The sequence below is a fragment of the Dendrobates tinctorius genome, unplaced genomic scaffold (assembly GCF_039654945.1).
Source record: "Dendrobates tinctorius isolate UK_male_01 unplaced genomic scaffold, ASM3965494v1 ptg000021l, whole genome shotgun sequence".
Taxonomy (NCBI): domain Eukaryota; kingdom Metazoa; phylum Chordata; class Amphibia; order Anura; family Dendrobatidae; genus Dendrobates; species Dendrobates tinctorius.
Window position 1 is genome coordinate 6,831,928 of NW_027361689.1, and position 17,546 is coordinate 6,849,473.

Below are 17,546 nucleotides of genomic sequence, written 5' to 3' on the forward strand. Positions count from 1 at the left end.
GCAGCAGGAGACTTGCCATCTCCACAGCAGGGGAACAGCTGGCAGTGCTGAACCCCACTAACACTGAAACGAATGTGTTTGGCTCTGTGGAGACGACACTTCTGAACACCAACTGATGCTGTTGGAGCCCAGGATTAGGCGAGGAGCAGGCTGGGGCCTACTGGATTTTGGCAGGTGAAGGCAGCAGGAGACTTGCCATCTCCACAGCAGGGGAACAGCTGGCAGTGCTGAACCCCACTAACACTCTAACGAATGTGTTTGGCTCTGTGGAGACGACACTTCTGAACACCAACTGACGCTGTTGGAGCCCAGGATTAGGCGAGGAGCAGGCTGTGGCCTACTGGATTTTGGCAGGTGAAGGCAGCAGGAGACTTGCCATCTCCACAGCAGGGGAACAGCTGGCAGTGCTGAACCCCACTAACACTCTAACGAATGTGTTTGGCTCTGTGGAGACGACACTTCTGAACACCAACTGACGCTGTTGGAGCCCAGGATTACGCATGCCGCATGCAGAGGCCAATGGGCAGCGGTTTTTATGGAGGTTGTGGACTACTACTGATTCTAACCATACTCCACTTAGGCCTCTGGCTCCACTGTATCTACTATTTACCCTGGCCTCCAACCCCGCCAGCTACATCTCTGAAGTGGCATCAGCACAATCTACACTTGTTCCTGTGTTACTGGTGCTCAGTCCCGTCAGTTGATCCCCTGATGTTTGTCCGGCAAGTTTGCCAGCTCTGTCCTCATTCCCACTACTGGTTATGGGAATGTGGACAGAGCAGGAGACCTTGCCGGACACACATCAGGGGATAAACTGATGGGACTGAGCCACAGGAACACAGGAACAAGTGTAGATTGTGCTGACGCCACTTCAGAGATGTAGATGGCGGGGTTGGAGGTCAGGGGAAATAGTAGAGACAGTGGAGCCAGAGACCTAAGTTGGGCACGGTTAAAAATCAGTAGTGGTTTGAATGTTGATGGAGCTGGTGACTTTGCCGTCCACACAGCAGGGGATCAGCTGGCATTACTGAACCCCACTAACACAGGAGCTAGTGTGTTTCTCTGTGCAGACGACACATCTGAGCGACAACTGGCTGTGTTGAAGCAAAGGGATTATAGTTCAGGTGGTAGAAAAATGAACACACCAGCAGACCTGGATACAGTTGCCAACCACTAATTTAGTCTGTAAGAGGAATGGCAAAGTCTTTGGAGATCCAGGCCTTGTTCATTTTCAGAAAAGTCAGCCGGTCAACATTATCGGAAGATAGTCGCGTGCGACGGTCTGTTAGTACACCACCTGCGGCACTAAAGACACGTTCCGATAATACACTGGCAGCAGGGCAAGCCAGCACCTCCAATGCATACTGGCTAAGCTCTGGCCATGTATCCAGCTTAGAGACCCAAAACTTGAAGGGGGAAGAGCCATCTGGGAGTACAGCGACAGGGCAAGACATGTAGTCTGACACCATCTGACGGAAGCGTTGCCTCCTGCTGACTCGAGGCGTCGCTGATGGTGTAGACAATTGTGGTGGACACACAAAACTTTGCCACATTTGGGCCATAGTGGTCTTGCCTTGTGCTGCGGCGCTGCCTCTGCTCCCTCTTTGTGCAGAGTTTCCTCCACTGCCTCGACGCACAGAGCTGCTTTGTAAAGCACTAGCAACAATGCTGTCGGGTGGAATGGAAAACATTATGGACTGCACCAGTGACTCTTCGTACTCCCGCATTTTACGCTCCCGGTTCAACGTTGGTATGAGCCTTTGTACGCTGTCCCGGTAGCGAGGATCTAGGAGGGTGTACACCCAATAATCAGCCGAGACGAGAATGTGGGCGATGCGGCGGTCGTTTCTCAGGCACTGCAGCATGAAATCAACCATGTGCTGCAGACTCCCAACTGCCAAAGAACCGCTGTCCCCTGTTTGAGGCGTGACCTCGGCCTGCTCTGCATCACCCCACCCTCGCTGTACATACTGAGTAGAGGTTTGTGTACCTCCCTCCTCTGGAGAGATGTCTTCCTCCTCCATCGACTCCTCCTCATCCTCCTCACAAAGTGTCCCCTGCCTAGGCCTTTGTGAGGAAACACGTAGCGCAGACTGTCCAGAAGCAGATGGCATTTGGGACTCCTCATCCTCCACCTCTTCTGAAACCTCATCCCTTAGTGCTTGCAGTGTTTGTTGAAGCAGGCAGATAAGGGGGACAGTCATGCTGACTAGTGCATCATCTGCACTCGCCATCCGCGTGGATTCATCGAAGGCACGCAAAACGAGGCAGATGTCCTTCATAGAGGCCCACTCAATGGTGCTGAAGTGTGAACGGCGCACAGTGCGACTTGTTTGCGCCTGATGCAGCTGGTACTCCATGACTGCTGCCTGCTGCTCACACAACCGCTCCAACATATGTAACGTTGAATTCCACCGGGTGGGTAGGTCACATATGATGCGATGTTCCGGAAGGCCAAATCGTCGCTGCAGAGCAGCGAGGCGCGATCTTGCCGTGCTGGAACGTCGCAAGTGAGCGCACTCTATGCGGACCTTGTGCAACAGTGCAGCAAGATCCGGATAGTCCCTCAGAAAGCTCTGCACGACCAAGTTAAGAACATGTGCCAGACATGGGATGTGTGTGAGGTTGCCTAGGCCAAGAGCTGCCACCAGATTTCGGCCATTGTCACACACTACCAAGCCCGGCTGGAGATTCGCTGGCCCAAACCACACATCGCTCTCCAGCTTGATAGCATTCCAGAGCTCCTGCGCTGTGTGGCTTCGATTCCCCAAAGAAATTAATTTGAGTACAGCCTGTTGACGTTTGGCCACGGCTGTGCTCATATCGGTCGTAACAGGCTCCTGCTCTGCTGTTTCTGAGGAACTTGAGTAGGAGGAGGAGTCTATGTGTACAGACTGGAGTCCTGCAATCCGTGGCGTTGGAAGAACACGTACAGCGCCACTCTCCAGATCCGTACCCGGCTCCACAACATTGACCCAGTGGGCAGTGAGGGAAAGGTATCGTCCCTGTCCATGGTTACTGGTCCACGCATCGGTGGTCAGGTGGGCCTTGCTACTAACGGCGTTTAGTAGCGCATGTTTTATTTTGCCCTCAACATGTTTCTGCAGGGCAGGGACGGCTCGCCTGCTGAAATAAAAGCGGCTGGGCACGTTGTATTGGGGGACTGCCAATGCCATTAAGTCCCGGAAGGTGTCAGTGTCCACCAGCCTGAATGACAGCATTTCAACTGCCAGAAGTTTGGCAATGCCAGCATTCAGAGACTGTGCTCGGGGATGGTTTGCCGAGTAAGGGCGCCTTTTATCCCATGCCTGTGCTACCGATGGCTGTGATGGATGGGAACGTGCTGCTATGGGTGTAATCTGACAGGGTCTCCGGACAACAGTGGCAGAGGTTCTTCCTTGGCGATCCTGTGAGGAAGCCGAACCAGCAGTGTGTGAGCTGGAGGAAGAGGGCCCAACACGAACTGAAGAGGTGGTAGGTGGTGCTGTACGTTGGCCTACGTCTTCAGGGTGTCTCTGCAACTCCAACTCGTGCTTGGTGCGCACATGTTTCCACATATTTGTGGTATTGAGGTTGCTGACATTTCTCCCTCTTTTGACTCTCTGATGACACAGCTTGCATTTGACAAAGCAAATGTCATCTGCAACTGTGTCAAAAAAGGACCACGCACTGCAACTCTTGTGAGCGCCCGGTTTGCCTTTGGAAGGAGGAATGCTCCTAACGGGTGCCGAAGTGGAGGGTACAGGCAACCAAGTCTTCCCCCTCCCTCTGCCTCCTGTTTTGGCCGGTAGGGGAATCTCTTCCTCCGAGCTGCTCCCACCACCTTCCTGTTGCTCACGCCATGATGGGTCAAGGACCTCATCATCTTCCCTCCCCTCTTCAAACAGCTGCTTCTCCGGGGTTGTCTCGCCAGCACCGTACGCACCAGAAAGTGGCAACTGAGTCTCGTCATCATCTGATGCGTACTGAGGTGTGCTGACCATAGGCACTGGCCCACTCGCCTCTTCAGATTCAGAGGGACAAAGAAGTTGCGCATCACTGCATACTCCCTCTTCTTCACATTCAGGAATGCTGCTTGGCTGGCCCCCTCTTTCCAAGCCAACAGATTCCGAGAACAGAAGTAGAGACTGTGATGGCTCCTGTCCATGTCTCTCTGACTGCCTGGGCACTTTGGCAGGTGGTGAAGAGACAGATGGTTGCTCTTCAGTGCTCTGACCCTGAGAGGATGCGGAAGTAATTGAAGTCGATGCGTTAGCTGCCATCCATCCGACAACGGCTTCAATTTGTTCCTCCCGCAGCAGTGGGGTACGTTGAGGTCCTACAAAGCTGCGCATAAAGGACTGTTGCCTGCTAAAACTGGGGGATGCTGATCCACTGGTGCCCGCAGCAGGCCCAGAATCCCCACGTCCTCTACCTGTAGAATCCCCACGTCCTCTCCCTGCAGAATCCCCACGTCCTCTCCCTGCTGAAACTCCACGCCCACGCCCACGCCCACGCGCCTTACTCCCTGCCTTCTTCATCTTGCAAGACTGCTTAAGATAGGCAAAAAAGTACAAAGGGGGGCCTTAGTGTGCTTATTCCTGAACAGCTGGTTACAGGTACAAGAAACACTAATTTTATGAAGTGTGTGTGTGTGGACTAGACTTTAATAGGAGCTGATGTGGCCTACACAAGTTCAAAATGTAGTGTTTGGTGAACTTTTTTTGTGGTTTCTTTGTTGGAAACAAACTCAAAGTATGTGAACAAAGAATTGAAACTGATAGTATCACCAACTTTTTGGAGCTATTACAATGCAGGCAGGTAACCTACAATGCAAAAGATGAGGCTCCAAAAAAATTGGGTAATACTAATCTGGCTGCGCCGGCAGGGCACAAGCCAGAAAAAAAGGCTCCTCTATCTACTCCTATATAGTGTTTGCAACCAACCAATGTTGATGGATACGGATGGATGCACACTAATAGGAGAAGAAAAAATGAGCTGCACTCAAAGACAAATATGTGTGAGGCAGTGACGCACGTTGAGCGTCCTACAACCAGACGTAGCTGCAGGACACTCTACTCAGCGTGAGCTGCACTCACACACAGTCAGAGGCCTCTCAGACAGCCGTCAACAGTGCAGCTAAGTGGGCACTGGCACTGACAGGCTGCAGAAAGGCTCCGCTGTGTACTCCTTTATAGTGTTTGCAACCACCGTAGATGGAGACGGATGGATGCACACTAATAGAAGAAAAAATGAGCTGCACTCAAATAAAAATATGTGTGAGGCACTGACGCACGCTGAGCGTCCTACAGCCAGACGTAGCTGCAGGACACACTACTCAGCGTGAGCTGCACTCACACACAGTCAGAGACCTCTCAGACAGCCGTGAACAGTGCAGCAAAGTGGACACTAGCACTGAAAGGCTGCAGAAAGGCTCCGCTGTCTACTACTAGTGTTTGCAACCAACGTATATGGATACGGATGGAAGCACACTAGATTGAAATTATGTAAAAAATGCAGCTCAAAAAATAAAAGATGTATGAGGCAGCAGTGATCACACTGGGTGGCCTACAGCCTGACGTGGCTGCAGGACCCACTCCACAGCGTGAGCTGCACTCACACAGCCCTTGCAGACAGCTGTGAACACTGCTGCTAGGGCAAAGAAGGCTACAGTGGTGGTTTATGTAGCCTGGGTAAAGCACTAGATGTTTGGTGGAATCGCTATTTCTAACTGTCCCTCACAGTCTTCTACAGCAGCCTGTCCCTAACTGAATTCACAGCAGAGTGACCAGAAATGGCGGCTGCGGTGGCTTTTATAGTGCATCATGACATCATTTCGGCAGCCAATCACAGCCATGCCAATAGTTAACATGCCTACATGCCTAACAGGATGTGCCCACACTTCGGAGGATTCCCATTGGCTTAATCAAAGCAAGCAGGATCATAGCATGATGGGAACTTCCTATTCCGATTCCGATTCCGGAATCCGATATGACAAAAGTATCGGAACTAAGTATCGGAATTCCGATACCGCTAATATCGGCCGATACCCGATACTTGCGGTATCGGAATGCTCAACACTAGTCATGGGTCTTCCAGCAGGACAATAACCCAAAACACACTTCAAAAAGCACTAGAAAATGGTTTGAGAGAACGCACTGGAGACTTCTAAGGTGGCCAGCAATGAGTCCAGACCTGAATCCCATAGAACACCTGTGGAGAGATCTAAAAATGGCAGTTTGGAGAAGGCACCCTTCAAATATCAGGGACCTGGAGTAGTTTCCAAAGAAGAATGGTCTAAAATTCCAGCAGAGCATTGTAAGAAACTCATTGATGGTTACCGGAAGCAGTTGGTCGCAGTTATTTTGGCTAAAGGTTGTGCAACCAAGTATTGGGCTGAGGGTGCTAATACTTTTGTCCGGCCCATTTTTGGAGTTTTGTGTGAAATTATCAATGTTTTGCTTTTTGCTTCATTCTCTTTTGTGTTTTTTCATTTAAGACAAATTAAATGAAGATAATAATACCAAAGAATTTGTGTTTGCAATCATTTTCAGGAAGAAACTGAGTATTATCTGACAGAATTGCAGGGGTGTCAATACTTTTGGCCATGACTGTACATACTACATAATACATACATACTACATATATACTACATTCATACAGCATGCATACATACTACATACAACATACATAAAACATGCTACAGATATACTACATACATTCTACATACATACTACATACTACATACAATGCATTCATACATTCATACAATACATACATATAGACATACAGTACATATAACATAGAGTACATACTCACCATCACTTGTCACTTTGATCTCCGAAGCCAGTGTCATCTGTGAAAAAAATATGAAAAAAACAAACCACCAAATGCTCCCTATTCCGCAGAAATCCCCGAGTGTCCCACGCCAATCTCCCATGGAGAACAGCAGCATCAGCTGATGCGACCGTTCTCTAGGGGCTTCAGGAATCCAATGATGGGAGGTAGCTATCCTTCCGCACTGTATTCCTCTGCCACTGTAAAAAAAATAGTCCCTAGTCTCTCTTTTGGCACAGCTTTTGCCATAAAGTCCCATCGGACGATGCCTGCACACACACACAGACCCCCAGGCAGGCCCGTACAGACCCCCGGCAGCCGGCATAGACCCCTGGCAGGCCCGTACAGACCGCCGGCAGCCGGCACAGACCCCCCGGCAGCCGGCACAGACCCCCCGGCAGCTGGCACAGACCCCCGGCAGGCCAGTACAGACCCCCGAGAGGCCCGCACAGAGCCCGCCCGCACACACAGACACGCACAGTGTCCGCCCACGCACCGCCCACACTCTTCCCCCCTCCCGACCTTGATGTACAAAGAAAGAAAGGGGGTTTTTTTAATCCGATATTTCTGTCCCATTGACTTGAATGGGACTTCCGGTATCGGAATCGGCGATACCCGATACTTTTTGTGTATCGGGCCGATCCAATCCGATCTGATACTTCTGCATATCGGATGGTATCGCTCAACCCTAGTCGCTATGGAAAATGTCTCATGTGCACTAGCAATAAGGGGACTGTGTGCCATAAATATGCAATCATCTGACTGAAATATAAGGGTTCTTTAATTCCTTTCCACATAACAATTTCTAATTGCATTCCTATAAAATTGGCTCAAGTTGTGGACACCAGAGAAATTAGATTGTGAGTCCTTTGGGAACATGGACTGATTTAAGTGATTTTCTGTATAGTGCTATGGGATAGGTTTGTGTTATGTAAGCAACAGAAAGAAAAATAATTATGGATTAACCTGTGTAGTTTAGGTACAGCCATACAAATGCATACTGTTTGTTTTCCTGTTTAGAAGTAAAAGTTGCAGTTCTTCAAGTCATCAGTGCCAACAAATAATATATAACCAGACAAATGAAAGCTTGGGATGACCCAGTTGACATCTGAGTGTATTCCTTACAGGCCCAGAGTTAGTATCTTTATCCAGATTTACTTAATAGCCCTAAGACTTTAAGTCATTTAAGCCATCTTCAGAAAGATTTAAGGCCTAGCTTCGTTAAGTAGTGAAAAGTCCCACACATCCAGTCAAAAGGCCGGCCTATGGGAGATGCTGAGATTTACTGCTGTTTACTACACCCCAGCTTATCTCTCCTGTTAAAAGTTAGATTACAAATTCTTCACCCTAGAGATAATGGTCAATTGGTTACACAGAGAGACAGACAGGACTACATGACCGGAGGAGCTGAATGTCTGCGAGCTGAATGTCTGCGCCACTCCAGACAGCAGATTTCTTTACATTACCCTCCTTGCGATTAGGAGAAATAAACTTATTATAAGAAATGATACGATTAGAGTTGAGCGAAACGGGATGGACAAATTCAGAATCCGCCGACTTTTGCTAAAGTCCGGTTTTGCCGATCGAAACCCGACCATAGCGTGAGGTCGCTGACTTGAGCGCCAAAGTCGCGTTTCCCACAATCATTCCAGCACCTATTTTCAGCCAATCATGAAGGACGCACACTGTGGGCAACGCGATTACGTCGGCAGCGGCCCCCACCATGTTACAGAAGGGCATGCAAGTGATTAGCTGGCTTTGTGTGGCGTCACAGTGCCTATAAAAGGCCGTGACCGCCAACCGCCATCTTACTTCTGCCGATCTTAGCATAGGGAGAGGTTGCTGCTGATCGTTCTCAATAGGGAGTGTTTAGACAGGGAAAAAGAAAAAAAAAATTGCTTGTGCTGATAGCAAATGTCACTGTAAAACACAACTGTATAGTGTGCAGTGACAGGGGAGCATATATTTGTGTGCAGCAGCTCTGTTGGTTGATTAGGCTGCCTTATAAGGCTCCTTGATAGCTGCATTGCTGTTTGCACACTGCTGTGCAGACTGCTTTTTTAAAAGCAAAAATCCTTTTATTCCTTTTCTTCTGCACAGAGGTGTACGCTCCTCACACACTACCGTGTACCGGCTGGTATCACGGACAAATTCATGCTATATGTGTGTGACTCCGTAAAAAAATACACGGAGATTAACAATTTTCCATACATACTTTACACCGTATAGAGGTGTCCGATTATCAAACAGTATCGGATATCTGGTGTTCTTATAACGGTCACATCTGCACAGAGTCAGCGTGTCTGTGTGTGACACTCCATAAATACATATACGGACATTTCCATTTCTCTATACACCGTATAGAGATGTCCGATTATCAAACAGTATCGGATATCTGGTGTTCTTGTTACTGTCACATCTACACAGAGTCAGCGTGTGTGTGTGACACTCCATAGATACATATACGGACATTTCCATTTCTCTATACACTGAAAAGAGATGTCCGATTATCAAACAGTATCGGATATCTGGTGTTCTTATTACTGTCGCATCTACACAGAGTCAGGGTATTTGTGTGACACTCCATAAATACATATACGGACATTTCCATTTCACTATACACCGTATAGAGATGTCCGATTATCAAACAGTATCGGATATCTGGTGTTCTTATTACTGTCGCATCTACACAGAGTCAGGGTGTTTGTGTGACACTCCATAAATACATATATGGACATTTCCATTTCTTTATACACCGTATTGAGCAGTCCGATTGTCAAACAGTATCGGATATCTGGTGTTCTTACTACGGTCACAGCTACACAGAGTTAGCGTGTGTGTGTGACATTCCGTAAATACATATTGGGAGATTGACAGTTTCACCAACAATGTATACAGTTGTATACCTCTGATACAGTACTGTATATCTGCTTGTTGGATTACGGTGAAATACATACTGGGTGAGCGTCTGTGACTCACAAAAAATATACGGAGATTTAACTTCTTACATACACCTTGCACAGCTGTATGCTACTCATATAGTACCATTTCTCTGCTGGTATTTTTGGTACATTTTCCCAAACATGAGGAAGTCTGGTGGAAGAGGCCGCGGACATGGGCGGGGGGGTGCAGCTGGTACTGATGGTGGTGGTGGTGGTGGTGCATCGGCTGGTTCTGGCAAAAGCACAATAGCAGCTGTTATGAATGAGTCACCGTAGGAGGCAAAACAGAAATACTAGCTAAGTCCAGAAAACCAGAGAAGTTGGCAGCTATCGGATTGCAGACCCCTGAACCTATCAACAACAACTAGCAGTAGCTGTGGGGGGTTCCTACGGTGCCCTAGACCCCTCGATCACAGCCAGAGAACTAAATAGCCTAAAGACAGAAAGGGAAATCTAAACTGCCCCAGAGCAGACCCCAAAGCAAAAGGCAGCCCTCAACATATAATGATGGTGAAGCAAGATGAAAAACACTCACACAGATAGAAAGATAGGCTGAGCAAATGATGGGGCCCAAGCTAACTAAATAGGACAGGATAGAAAAGCTGCTGTCTGCAATCCGCCAAAACCCTATCAAAACAAGAGCCAACAGACTGATAGGGAAAAAAGCCCTGAAGACGCTAGGCTTCAAAAAGACTATATCAGTACTAAGGTATTTTCTGAAGACGGAGCAACAAGGAATTCAGCTCACTCCAGCAGGGAATGGCAGAAATCCAGAAAAACAAGGCAAAACAAAACCAAAACACAGATGCAAAAAGCAGAGCAGAAAACTTAGCTTTTGAGGAGCAGGAATCAGACTGGTCTCCTAGAATCCCTCTGAGAAATCACCAGCAAGGCAGAAGGGCGTTGGCTGCCTTATATCCAGTCAGCAATTCCAGTCACCCAGTCATCATCATCCTGCTCAGGTGCTTGGTAATCAGCCTCACTACCTTCCTTCACCAGAAGAGGGAGTTCATCAGACCTCAATGGTGAAGGGGAAAATGAACTCACAACAAGCAGCTAAGGCAGGAGGTGTTGAGCCTGCGTCATCGTCTAGCACAAGAAGGCCTTGAAGGTTCCCTTTTCTTGGATTAGGTAAACCGCTTTTAAAGCCGGAGCATCAGGTCCAGGTTTTGGCTTACATTGCTTAAACAGCCTCCAGCTCTGTATGACTGTAGAGCTGCCGTCATTGGCTGACTGCCCTGAGGTGTTTTTCCAGAATCTTCTGCATATTAAAACAGTGCTGGTTCACCTGATCAAGCCTAGGAGGGGAAGATTAACCCTTTTTGTGCTGCCTGTCAGCAGGTCTCACAATGTATTTAAAATGCACAGTCCACATAAAAATTCACAGCATTTATATGAAAACACACTATATATCCGGTATCCCATAGAAATGGCTAGTTTGTGGAATACCACAACCCCATCTTCCCTGTATATAAATCTAATCATTTCAGCCAACTAATTGTCCACCTCAACAAGATATCCATAGAGAAGAATTGAGGACCACTTCTACTTGGCTAATAAGACTAGATTTGCATAAAAGGAAAAGGAGGTCATATTTCAAGAACCCATAGGCAGAGGAAGAATAATAAAATGGCAAAACATTTAGGAGAGTCACAGATTTATGACAAGTGACAGGACTTCTTTTACTCACTATAGGCATGGTTCCAATAAAATGGTAGATTCAAGGTAAGACCATGTTTATGTCATAACGAATAATCCCCTATTAGCTACATACTCACAAAAAATGGGTAGAGAAATGGCTGGAGGCCACTTCCCCAGTGAAAAAATGATTGATGAGGATGAAGAAAGCAGCCATGCAACTATCAGGTGATCTCCAGGCCTGCATCTCTTCAATAGGACATTTCTCTTGGTGAGACAATCTCTTATGCACATGGCACACATTTTTGAGGCAGGAATTAAGTGAGGCAAAATTGAAAGAAAGCCACCATATATTTTTCTTGATTTGGGATCATCTGGAGACTTGGTCACAAATACAAAGTCTGAAGCCGGCCTCCCCATTTGCCATGAGATATTTATAATACTAGTGTCATATGTAGCAGAAGAGACTTTGGCCACCTTGAAAAACCAGAGCTTTGGTGTGACTGCTAATTCTGCACATACAAGGCCCATGCACATGACCAATTTTCTCAGACAAGTGCTACCCATGGTTTTGACAAATATCACTCATATCTATGATATTCTATGGGTCTGTGCACCTGTCCCAATTTTTTCCTCAGAGTTAGTGGTTGCTGAAAAAAAACAATGGGGACATGTCCAATTTTGGGTCTGTGGAAGAAAAAAAAGCAGAAACGGACCACAGTTAGATGATAATTAAGTGCGGCATAATTTTCACAAACTGACATAATGGAGAAGGTGGAGAAACTTTTTTTCATCTCTCCACATCTGATGCCGCTCTGATCAAACTGTGATCAGAATATTTGGACTGTTTTTGAAACATACACAATACCAGTAGTACAATAATGTAGAGTAAGTAAGTAGGGGACACCCTTTAGTAAAAATCCGAATAGTGCATCATTTTGGTACTGCTTTTCACCACCAAAGTCAGAAGGATTTTGTTTATTTATGTCCCTCCCTTCTTCCTTTCCAAGAAGCTTAGGCTAATTTCCCACAATCTTTTTTGCTTTTTTTGTGGGGAGTCCACCATAAGTGTGTGCCATCTATATCAACAATATCAAGGAAATGAGCATTCCATCTCTCTAAAGGCTCCATAGCATCCATGTACTCTGTGATATATATAGCCTTTTTAGCAACAAAAAAGACAAAGCTACAAGACTTTGACCTATTTTATAACAAAAAAAATTATATATCTAAAATGTCACTAGCTGACAAAGCCATCCGAATTCTTGCAACATTTTCCATCCCTAATTAAAAAGAAAAAAAAAAAACAATTATTTTAGAAAGTGAATTGTTAATGCATCAAAGCTCAGGCCATCAATCATCCATATTTCTAATTGTCAGACATGAGAATGTCAATTGAACCTTCCATCACTAACTACACCGGTGATCAATACATACAATGTGTCTATATAAGATATAAACAAGCTTTAGAGAATGAGTTCAAAGTCACAGCGTCATTAGTGGTGGTCTGCATCCCACACTCATTAGAAATGATCGATTGGAGAAATTGACTTCCATTCGTACGTATGATCTTAGAAAATTTACCATAATCCTACGTAAGCCTATTCAACCCCATCATAATGTTCCAGTGAACACACTGCTGTTCGGTCTCATGTTTGCCATTTTATCTTATAGTTATTGGTTAAACTCCCATCTAGATGATACAGAAGAAATAAGGGAAGTCACCTGAAGTGCTGGGCTCCTCCAGGCAAAAATAGGACTGAGCTCATGCCATGTCAAAGGCGAACACATCACTACTCCTCATCATCATTAATGAACTGTAACCAAGGGAAATATTCTCAGGAGAAATCAAAGTGATATTTGTGATATATCATGAACGGAGCAATTTGCTCAAATATCTAATACATAGACCTTTTATGGATGGAATATTGATTTTTATGGCTACAGATGTAACAATTATCATTAATAAATGGACATTCGACCAGCAGTTATCTCTCCAGACTACCTATACATTGGGTTCAGTTGAGCATACATGTGTTTTTAACTGGAAAAGAAGATAAAGATACATCAAGACATGTTTGGAAGTGGCTTACCTTATCTTATCCTATTGTGGTTACGGGAGAGTCTGAAGGCCCCCAAAATCAGTGGGATTGACCGATATTTATCTATTATGCATGGAACCTCAAGGCCAGTTCTAGACAAGTGTATTCCTATACCCAACATCACAGAAATATAAACCTGATGATGCTCCTCATTTCGGCCACTAGACCCAAAGTCAGAGCGCGACTTGCAACCTGTCACATGATACAATAAGGTCTTGTGGCTTCTGGGAGATATGGCATCAATGACTGAATGCCATTGTCAGAGATTGACAGTGGGATTTAGTAGGCTAGCAGCCATGGTTGGAGCTCCACTCCATCCATGGCTGTTATAAGCATGTGATGGCTGATTAATCAGCCATCATGTGTGGGTGAAAGATGTGGGCTTGGCTTGTGAACTCGTATAAAAGGCAGGGACACAACATATGACGCAACTTTACATCATATGTCATGAAAAGGGTAAAAGGAGACCTGTCCCCTCATGAAAATTTCTTTTTTTTTGCTCATTTTATTTGTGTTGCTCTCCTGTGCTCCACATAAATAAACTTTTTATATGGTGCTACTGTTATGGTTTATGCCAAGAGGGCGTTTCTCACAGATACTCTAGAGATGTGTCTTTATGATGCTTTTATATTGTCTTTGACTTGTCTTTAGGCTGCTGTGTATTATTACTCTGAGCATTGCCCCCTTGAAAAAGACCATAAAAACTAGTCCTACATAAAAAAAAGCCTAAAGACGGAATAAATCATAAGAAGGATAAAAAAAATACAAAAAATAAATGGAATTCTCCAGGGGAGCCGTATAAAAACTGTCCAATTTTCCCTGAAGACAAGTCCTTATTGTCACGTGGACCCGTCCTGTGTGACACGGCTCGCAGGCCGGTAACTAAAACAACAAGACAAGGGGTAGGGAAACAGTTACAACGTGGGCCCTGCAATAGGGAAATGGAACGTGGAGACCTCCTGCACTCCACTGAGTCAGTGTCCCTAACACTCCTAACGCTCCTAACGCTCCCTATGCTGGTTCCGCACCAGGCGCCGATCACGAACCTGTCACCCTAGCACACTTTAAACCTATCCCTTGCTAGGGTGCTGGGTGGCGCAGGAACTGGCCCCACCGCTGTACTAATACACACTAAGGAGAAAACACAAACGGGGAAACACAACTTAGCTTTACTCTGTTGCAGTTGCTCCTGGCAACAGAGTCCACCACCAGCATGCAGCTCTCCTCCTGAATCGCTGCCACCAAGCTCTGTCAGAGCTACCAGGAAATCCCCTATGACTCCTTTCACACCAGGGCTCTGACTGAGCTGCCAGGACCTCTCTCCAGATCCTTCCTCCACCAAGGATGGTTGAAATGAACACTATCACCAACACTGATTGCAACACCTGTGACTCTTTTATAGCAGAGCCAGCAATCACACCTGAATTATAATCATGTGCACTAAAGAAAAGAAACTAGAGTTCAATGACGCTCACCACCACCGGGGGGAACTTAGAACAAACGACACCACAGAGCAATAATCCTAATGGCCACCGGGGGGAAAAACACCTTAAGCACAGCTGAGGAAAAGAAAAAGGTTACCTGTGCTTTATTATCAGTCATGATCCAGCATGGATCATGACACCTATTAAGTGTACAAATGAACGTGCATTTGTGTTTTTTGCATCTTGAGCATGTGAACATTTACAAAATGTGGATCATTCAAAAGTCCACAATTTTCAGTAATATTGCTCTTTACATTGATGCTGGATTGTCAGAAATTTGCGATATACACACTTAATTATCAGACATTATTTTTAATGAAACAGTTGTATTCTATAGAATGTTTTACATCTTGCAATAAAATATTTGAGCAGATCAGAGTGTATCAAAATAGGATTCTTTCTGGAAGCCTTTTGTATGTTTTTGATCATTTTTATTTCCCATAATTGGCTATGCATCACACACTGGCTACGACTTAATAAAATGCTGGGTAACCATTTACAGGAATACAATGATCCTATTGATTATGTATTGCAGGGGGTCATTTTTCAAATAAGAGGGACTACAGAGACCAAAGGTAAAAGCCATTTTGAAATTGCAAAGTTGATTTATAGAGTCGGACGTTTATTATGGATACTGCTGTTAATTCTATTAGGTGCAGTACAGTCTATCAACCCTAGTTTTATAAAATTCAGTATGATGTCCACTTAATGTCCGGCTGCCAGTAAAAAAAATCACATTTCTTCGTAATCTATGGAATATTAGCTTTGTTTTGATTTGTTTGTTTTTTTTAACCTTTTAACCCCATCACCATGTAAAGAGCCATGGAATAAATGGTGTTATACAAATGCTCAATAATAATAATAATAATAATAATCACCACCCAGCTTGATTTCACCTTCCTGTACAGGCCAAATTTTACAATTAGACCTCTAGAACACTTCAACGATCCTGATTAGGAGAATGTTTCTTTTCAAGACGCATTGAACTTTAGGTTAGTGGTATATTTAGGCTGATATTTTTTGCTGTTATTTGTGATAATATTGGAAATTTGGTGAAAATTGGCAATTTTTCAACTTTTGATTTTTATGCCCTTAAATCAGAGAGTTAGATCACACAAAACAGTTATATAATAACATTTCCCACATGTCTACTTCACATCATCATTTTTGAAACTTATTTTTGTTAGGAAGTTAGAGGGGTTAAAAGTTTATCAACAATTTCTAGTTTTTTCAAAAAAATTTACAAAATCAACTTTTTAGGGACCACATCACATTTGAAGTGCATAGATCACAGAAAATATTCAAATGTGACACCATTTTAATCCCTTTACCCCCAAGGGTGGTTTGCATGTTAATGACCGAGCCAATTTTTACAATTCTGACCACTGTCCCTTTATGAGGTAATAACTATGGAACACTTCCATGGATCCTGGTGGTTCTGACAACGTTTTCTCGTGAAATATTGTACTTCATGATAATGGTAACATTTCTTTGACATGACTTGTGTTTATTTATGAAAAAAATCAGAAATTTGCAGAAAATTTTGAAAATTTCGCAATTTTCCAACTTTGAATTTTCATGCCCTTAAATCACAGAGATACGGCACACAAAAAACTTAATAAGCAACATTTCCCACATGTTTACTTTACATCAGCACAGTTTTGGAACTAAAATTGTTTTTTGCTAGGAAGTTATAAGTTGAACAGCGATTTCTCATTTTACAACACCATTTTTTTTAGGGACCACATCACATTTGAAGCTATTTTGAGGGGTCAATATGATCGAAAATACCCAAAAGTGACACCATTCTAAAAACTGCACCCCTGAAGTTGCTCAAAACCACATTCAAAAAGTTCATTAACCCCTCAGATAATTTTGGAATGTTTAAAAAAATGAACATTTAACTTTTTTTTTCACAAAAAATATACTTCAGATCCAATTTTTTTTTATTTTACCAAGGGTAACGGGAGAAATTGGACCCCAAAAGTTGTTGTACAATTTGTCCTGAGTACGGTGATACCCCAAATAAGCAGGTAAACCACTGTTTGTGCACATGGCAGAGATTGTAAGGCCAGAGCCCCGGGACTTCCACGGTTCCCTGTGGGGTGGTTTCTGGGAATATGGCCACCGCCGGGGGTGGCGCATGCACAGATGTGATCTCGGGATCAAGATCTCAAGAGATGAGATTTCAGCGCTGAGATCTCATCTCTCGAGATCTTGGTCCCGACATCACCATCTGCGCAGCAGCACAAGACCCCCGCAGCAGCATAAGACCCCCGCAGCAGCGCGCCGCACATAGGAGCCCACCCTCATCCCTGCCTGTGGCCTGCAGCATCACCCCACTCCTGCCTCCTCCAGCAGCGACCCTGGGCCCCCGCTTCACTGAAGCCAGTACCTCTAGTAAGCAATAAGATGCAAAGATTATAAGAAGCACCACCATTTTATTAAAAAAATATTTTTTTCTTATTTTTCTCCTCAAAATTTAGGATGTGTCTTATAATCCGGAGCATCTTATAATCTGAAAAATACGCTAAATTCTGTAAAATGCAAATCAGGGCAGCAAA